The sequence below is a fragment of the Eurypyga helias genome, unplaced genomic scaffold, assembly GCF_000690775.1.
Source record: "Eurypyga helias isolate BGI_N326 unplaced genomic scaffold, ASM69077v1 scaffold9284, whole genome shotgun sequence".
Classification (NCBI taxonomy): Eukaryota; Metazoa; Chordata; class Aves; order Eurypygiformes; family Eurypygidae; genus Eurypyga; species Eurypyga helias.
The window spans coordinates 47,721-54,050 of NW_010246786.1; positions in this window are offsets into that span (position 1 = coordinate 47,721).

Below are 6,330 nucleotides of genomic sequence, written 5' to 3' on the forward strand. Positions count from 1 at the left end.
TCTTTTGTCCAAGTGTTACAGCAGAGGTGAGGATCACCTCACATGACTAATGATTCCTCATCAAGCAGAACAACACTTAACCTGAACACTTCAGTGAGCAAAGCATGCTGTACATCAACAGGGTGAGCCAACTAGAAAAAGCTGGGGGAGGAACTAGAAAGGACAAGACCTAGAAGACGTGACTGCAAGTCTGAAGGGCGTGAGATTACTTAATCTAAGGCTTGACAGTAGATTTCAAATGTAAAAGCTGTTGAAAACACAACATGAAGATCTCTCTATCACAGAAGTAATAATTGGCCCAATCTGTAACCAGGAGGATATTATCTACAGGCTGTTGTTATCCATCATGAGAAAGACAAAAAGTAGGTTCCCTCCTTCCTTACACACTTACCAAAAACTTATGGCTCTACAAGCTGAGGTTTCTCCTTGCAACTCTTGCACCTCCAGTTGTGACCACACGCACAACTGCCCTGCTGCCAGTTGCCCAAAGACATTTACACGTGCTGCATGTGAAGTTGTGCGCCTTCAGGGGCAACACAGGAAGCAGAGGAAGAAAATTCTGTAGTATTTGACTAACAAAGATCTTAAAGTCGATGCGAGTTACTGGTCAGCACATGGAGGTACTTGACATTTTACATTTTAGCTACTTGTCAGAGTGAGGAAGCCCTTGGGGTGAAAAATTTCACAGTTGTAGAAGCTTCATTTTAATGAAAAGCATAGCTTGCCCCTCTGGGCTGTATTTCATTCTGGAAGCTTTACTGAGAACACTCTGCTTAGTCATTTTACTCTTCCAATTACAGTACCAGCTTATGCAATAAACTAATGTGTTTACTGTTTGAACAAGCACCTGCCAGATTTTTGGGAAGAATAAGATTTGATTAAAGCAATGTGCAGTTAAGCATAATATATACTTAAATGTTTTTAATAGCCTAAATAGACCAAGTTTCTTAATGTTGCTTTGTGTAGCAGCCAAAATTCAATAGACAAAACAGGGGCACTACAGCCCTATTCTCTCATTTACGCAAGTTGTATTTATTATCCTGGATCAGCTTTAAGCTCCTGTTCTTCCAGTAAAAATATTCTCTTTATAAAAAATATTTTCTCTCTATAAAACATTATTTCTGAAAAAAAAAAATCAGCAGACTTGACACATGAACTTCTCTGGAGAAGTACAGATCACCTTGCAGTAAAACAGACATAGTTCAAAAAGGCACTTTTGTTTTAAACTTTCATTTAAGCCAAAAGATACTGAAATTTCTAAGTTGTGATTCCACATTAAAACAGCCATGATGTGACACACTGCCACCCTTAGCTTGCATTCTGGTTTTCAGTCAAGTTGCAGTGAGTTTAAGACAACTTAATTGGGGTAGACAATAAGGGGATAACACTGATTTACTCAGAAAAAATAAAACCTGCAGGAAAATTCATGTAGTATTTAAAATTTGTCCTATTATACACACTGCAGTTTGCACCGACTGCAGATAAGCAAAAAAAGTTTCAGTTCGGAAAACTTTCTCAGCTCACCTTCGAGGATTTGGTATGCCCTTGCTCACTCACTACTCATCATACCTGAAGTCTGGAGAAACAGGATAAACATAGAATGCTGAACTACATCCGGTGTCTTCCCCTATGAATACCTGTCCTGTAAAAATAAGCTTCAGCCAGGCTTAAGCCTTCACTCGTATGGAGAGCAAAACTCTGCAGATAAAATGTTACCAGCCTTCAGAACATGGAACTGAATTTAGCATAGATAGGCGTTTCCCAGGTTCAATATGAAATGTTAATTTCTGCTGTAAAAAACAGTGCAAACCAGTTTACTTTAGGACACACATGGGGTAACATACACAGCCATCTGGATAGGATCTTGAGTGGCCTGATCCCAGATTTCTTTGCTGTATGGAAAATTGAGCACATACGTGTGTATGTGCCTTCTCACACACTTTCTATTAAATACTTCCTACCATTAGGAGCAGGTGTGATTACCATTTGCTGTGCTTAAGCTGATTTCCAAAGCATTGGCAGTTGGACACTGAAAGCCATACTCCAAATCCCACCAGATCATGAACATTGACACTTGCCTGTCACTTTGGATCCATCCTCCCACACACCACAAGTGAAACTCTGCACCAAAGTGGTCAGGAAAACCACCGGAACTCTCAATCTGCAGCTTCAGTCTGTGCCTAACTCACTTTGAAGTCTGGGGAATGCGGATATAACATTAAACTACAAGCCCAGATGTAAACAATAAGATGTATTCATTGGTCATACAAGCCTTCTGTATTTTCTTTCCTGCAAGGTTGGAAGGGCGATAGCATTATTACAAGCCTAAACCCTTTCAGACGTAAAAGAAGACTTGTGTAGCTTCAGTCTTCACTACTCACATCAAACAAGAGCTACAGTTTGCCCTGTAAGGCTAATGAACTAATGAAGTAAAGTTCTGGGCTCCTGTGGCCTTTATCAGATACGATGGAGCCAAGGAGTTTCCAGCCTTGTCTTCCCAGTTTGCTCTCAATCTAGTCCAGTATTTTAAAAGCTTCTTCAGTGAAAGCCAAGAATTGGCTAGTATACTTATTATTTGAAGAGATATCACTGCTACCCAGACAGTTAAAGAGGAAGGAATGCCTACATCAACAGTGAGCAAGAGAATGAAGCATTATAATAGCATTAGCATAACCACGGCAGGTAAGAATTAGAAAGGATGCTGGACAGCCATTGAAGCAAGAGAGGGACCCATTTTTATTTAACATTTGTCACTGGCAGACTTCCACTCATTTTCCAAGTTACAGGTAGATGCAATATTAATGAACTGAACGTGCTGGTGGAGACAAAGTGTTGCTTTCATTGGAACAGGACTTCCGCCCTGACCACGCAAATTTAAATGCCAGATGGACAGTATACTGCATGGTAGGGATGTTATAAACACAGAACTGAAGTATTTAAACACATTAACACTAGACTCCGCCCTTATCAGACAACATACCCTTAGTATTAAAGCTTGGGGAACTGTTACCAATATCTAAGTCAGCTTTTTTTTCAGCTACAAAGCTATTTTACTGAGAATGCTTGAAGCACAGAACTGCAGCAGCTTTCTTATCCCATTTCCTAGATGCAAGATCCCCAAATGATTTGGACTGCAGAAATTTCTGGACATAATGCTGAAGTCTTATTCCCTACTTAAAAGACTGTCTTTTGTAAGCTAAGGTGTATATATTCAGTCTTAATACAGTAATCGTTACATAGGGAATTAAAGGTTTCTCTAGTAGGGATGTTTGACCATGGGCAACTTACCAGCCTATGGCTTTGTCAGTGGGAAAGATCAGTGAAGACCACCAGGAACACATTAATTACTAAATTCCCAGTAGGCAGAATGATACTGTGATCCACAGTCAAGGCAGGTTGTTGTCAAGTTCATTGAAGGATCCTGCAAGTGGGATCTTTAGAAACACCCACACATACAGCAAGGCTGTTGACCATAAGCTTCTGGAAGAGGCTGAAGTTAAGGGAACAGTGTAGCTATTGCTGTACCCATGATAAATTTGGGCATTCGTTACAACCCGTTACTCAGTAACCAGCCTTAAGGCAGAACTGGAACTGATCTCTTGGGAAGAATGTTAATTTAGGAGCACAGTTAAAGAGGAAGAGAACGCTGCTAAGTGCAGCTCAGGGAAATCCTGTGCAGATTTGACCTGCTGAAATGAGCTGAAAGTTTGTAGTCTGATGGACATAGGTTTAGTACTTTGCATTTACTGAGCACTGGGGTTTTTTGTGGAAGAGTAGCTTTCCATGAAGTGACTCATGCAGAGGTAGGAAGATGCAAAGAAATCTGTTGAAGGAGTACAGAGACAAGTTTATACTGAACATTCCTGAAACACATTAGGTTCTACATAGACAAGGTTATATTAATTAGACCTAGCCATGAACAGGCTAAGAATACCCTGAGACAAAGTATTAAGGCTCTACCTTAAGTCATTAGACCAAAGACAACTATATCCTACTGTTCCTAACTAATAATTGCTAACGATTTAATAAAGCTTACTAGATGAGCAGGCATCTATGGAAGATGATAGCACAATATCTACTGGATGGGTACCCAAACCCTTTTATGTACAGCTTAACTGCAAGCCTACTACACAGTTGGAAGGCCGGGGTAGATAGACATTTATCTAGTACTACAGTCCAGCCCATGTGCATACAAAGACGACTGGAGATCCCACTAGTGCTACGGCACCCTGAATTGTCATGCAAACCATCCCAGAGTGACCAGCTGGAAGAGGACATGTTATCTGGTTCATTGCCATTTTTCCAGTAGACCGAGATATATTACTGTACAGCTGCATATTGAGGGTTTCGAACAGATCATACCTGGAAGATAAATTGGAAAGGTGGTTTGAAAGCAAGGCAGCAGAAGCAGCTCCAAATGTAAGGAGAGAAGTAACTGTTGGAGCATGAAGGGTACAGGTAACAGTCAAGTCACTCCCCGTTTTCAGCCCACTGATGGAGCTGAATGTTCTGACTTTCAGGCTGTGACAACCAATGAGAACGGCAGCCAGAGCCACACAAATGCTACGACATTGGAAGCAATCAGGGTAACTCCTGCACGGAGAAGTGTAAGCCTTTTCCCTCTCTACACCAAAGTTAGAAGCAGAACAAGAGCCAAGAAAAAGAACAAACCTACATCATGAGCTGATTCCCCCAGATATATTTCAAACAGCAAACAGGACATGTGCACTAGATGTGTTAGTGTTAAAGTCATGCATTTGTTTTGGGTTATTTTTTGAACTCTTGGGAGTTAGCTGGCCAGCCACACTACTCCAAGGAGCAATAGTTCAGACTGTCAAATCACTCCCCTGGGAGTACCCAGAGCCAGACTGCACAGGCCAGTGTACTTGCTCAGATATTCCCCTCATAAAAGGGGAGGAGTATTTTTACCTTACATGTGTGCCTTCTCCCTCCCCACAAAATCCCTGGAGCTCTTGTTACCTGGAAGCAAGGATCCAGCATCAATACTACTTTAATAGTCGATTCCTGTTCCTATTTGTACCCCCCTAGGATTGGTCAGCAAGCTGCAGGTTAAATAGTGTTCAGATTAAATGTATTCCGGAAGACCACTTGCTGCAGATAAGAGATAGTAAGAAATTAAGTGGCACAGAAATCTGACTGTTCTGTACTCATCACTTGTTGGGTTAAGCCACTGGTTTCTGGATGTGATCCAGGAAGACTGATCTTACATTCAAGGACAGAATGAAGATAAGTGTGACGTGCAGTTGTGTTTTATAAAAGAGTGCTTTGGGTTCAGCCCCCAGTTAGATCATTTATTTATCTGGCACTGAAGGGTGATAATGGCTTGTTTTCAAGTCTCCAAAATAAATGAACTATACTGCATGCAAGTAGTCCAGGCCAGTCAGCAGAGGATAGAAAATATGCAGGGTCAGCATAACACTGGTTTCAATTTCAGTTACAAAAACATTTCAGCTCTCCTTTAAAACAAGATGAGGAAACTAGGTTCTCTCTCCACTCTCAGAGCACCAGTCTTGCTCTCCTCAGAAGATGGATAAAATCCACTCCAGACATAGTTTAGCAAAACAGTTCAGGGCTAACACTTTCCTGCTGCTGTTTACACACTGCTAAGATTTCTTTTGTAAAGCATCTTCAGTCTATTCTTTAGGGCTGTTTTGTTTACATCCCACCTTTTTATGGCTTGCTACATGAGCAGCAGGTGTTGACTGAATTTCACTCTTGCAAGGAAAGTAGTTCTCAGTCCACTCCCAGAGCACCTTCGGCCCCCAGATTAGTCAGTCTTCCTGTGACACTGCAAAGCAGGCCTACAAGTCAAGCCTAAAAGCATCAAGCCAGCCAGTGTCCTTAAGCTAAAGAGACCAGTTTAGTCTATAGCACTGTTCAACACCTTAGCCAGCGTCATGGACAGTGGGATTGAGTGCATCCTCAGCAAGTTTGCTGACAACGCCAGGCTGTGTGTGGCACAGTCAACACACCGGCGGGAAGGGATGCCATCCAGAGGGACCTGGACAGGCTGGAGAGGAAGGCCACTGCCAACCTCATGGAGTTCAACAAGGCCAAGTGCAAGGTCCTGCATCTGGGTCAGGGCAATCCCAAATATAAGGACAGGTTGGGTGGAGAATGGATTGAGAGCAGCTCCGAGGAGAAGGCCTTGGGGGTACTGGTGGATGAAAAGCAGAACATGAGCCAGCAGTGTGCGCTGGCAGCCCAGAAAGCCAACCGTATGCTGGGCTGTATCAGGAGAAGTGTGGCCAGCAGGTCGAGGGAGGGGATTCTCCCTTGTGAGACCTGCTCTTGCAAAACCCCACCTGG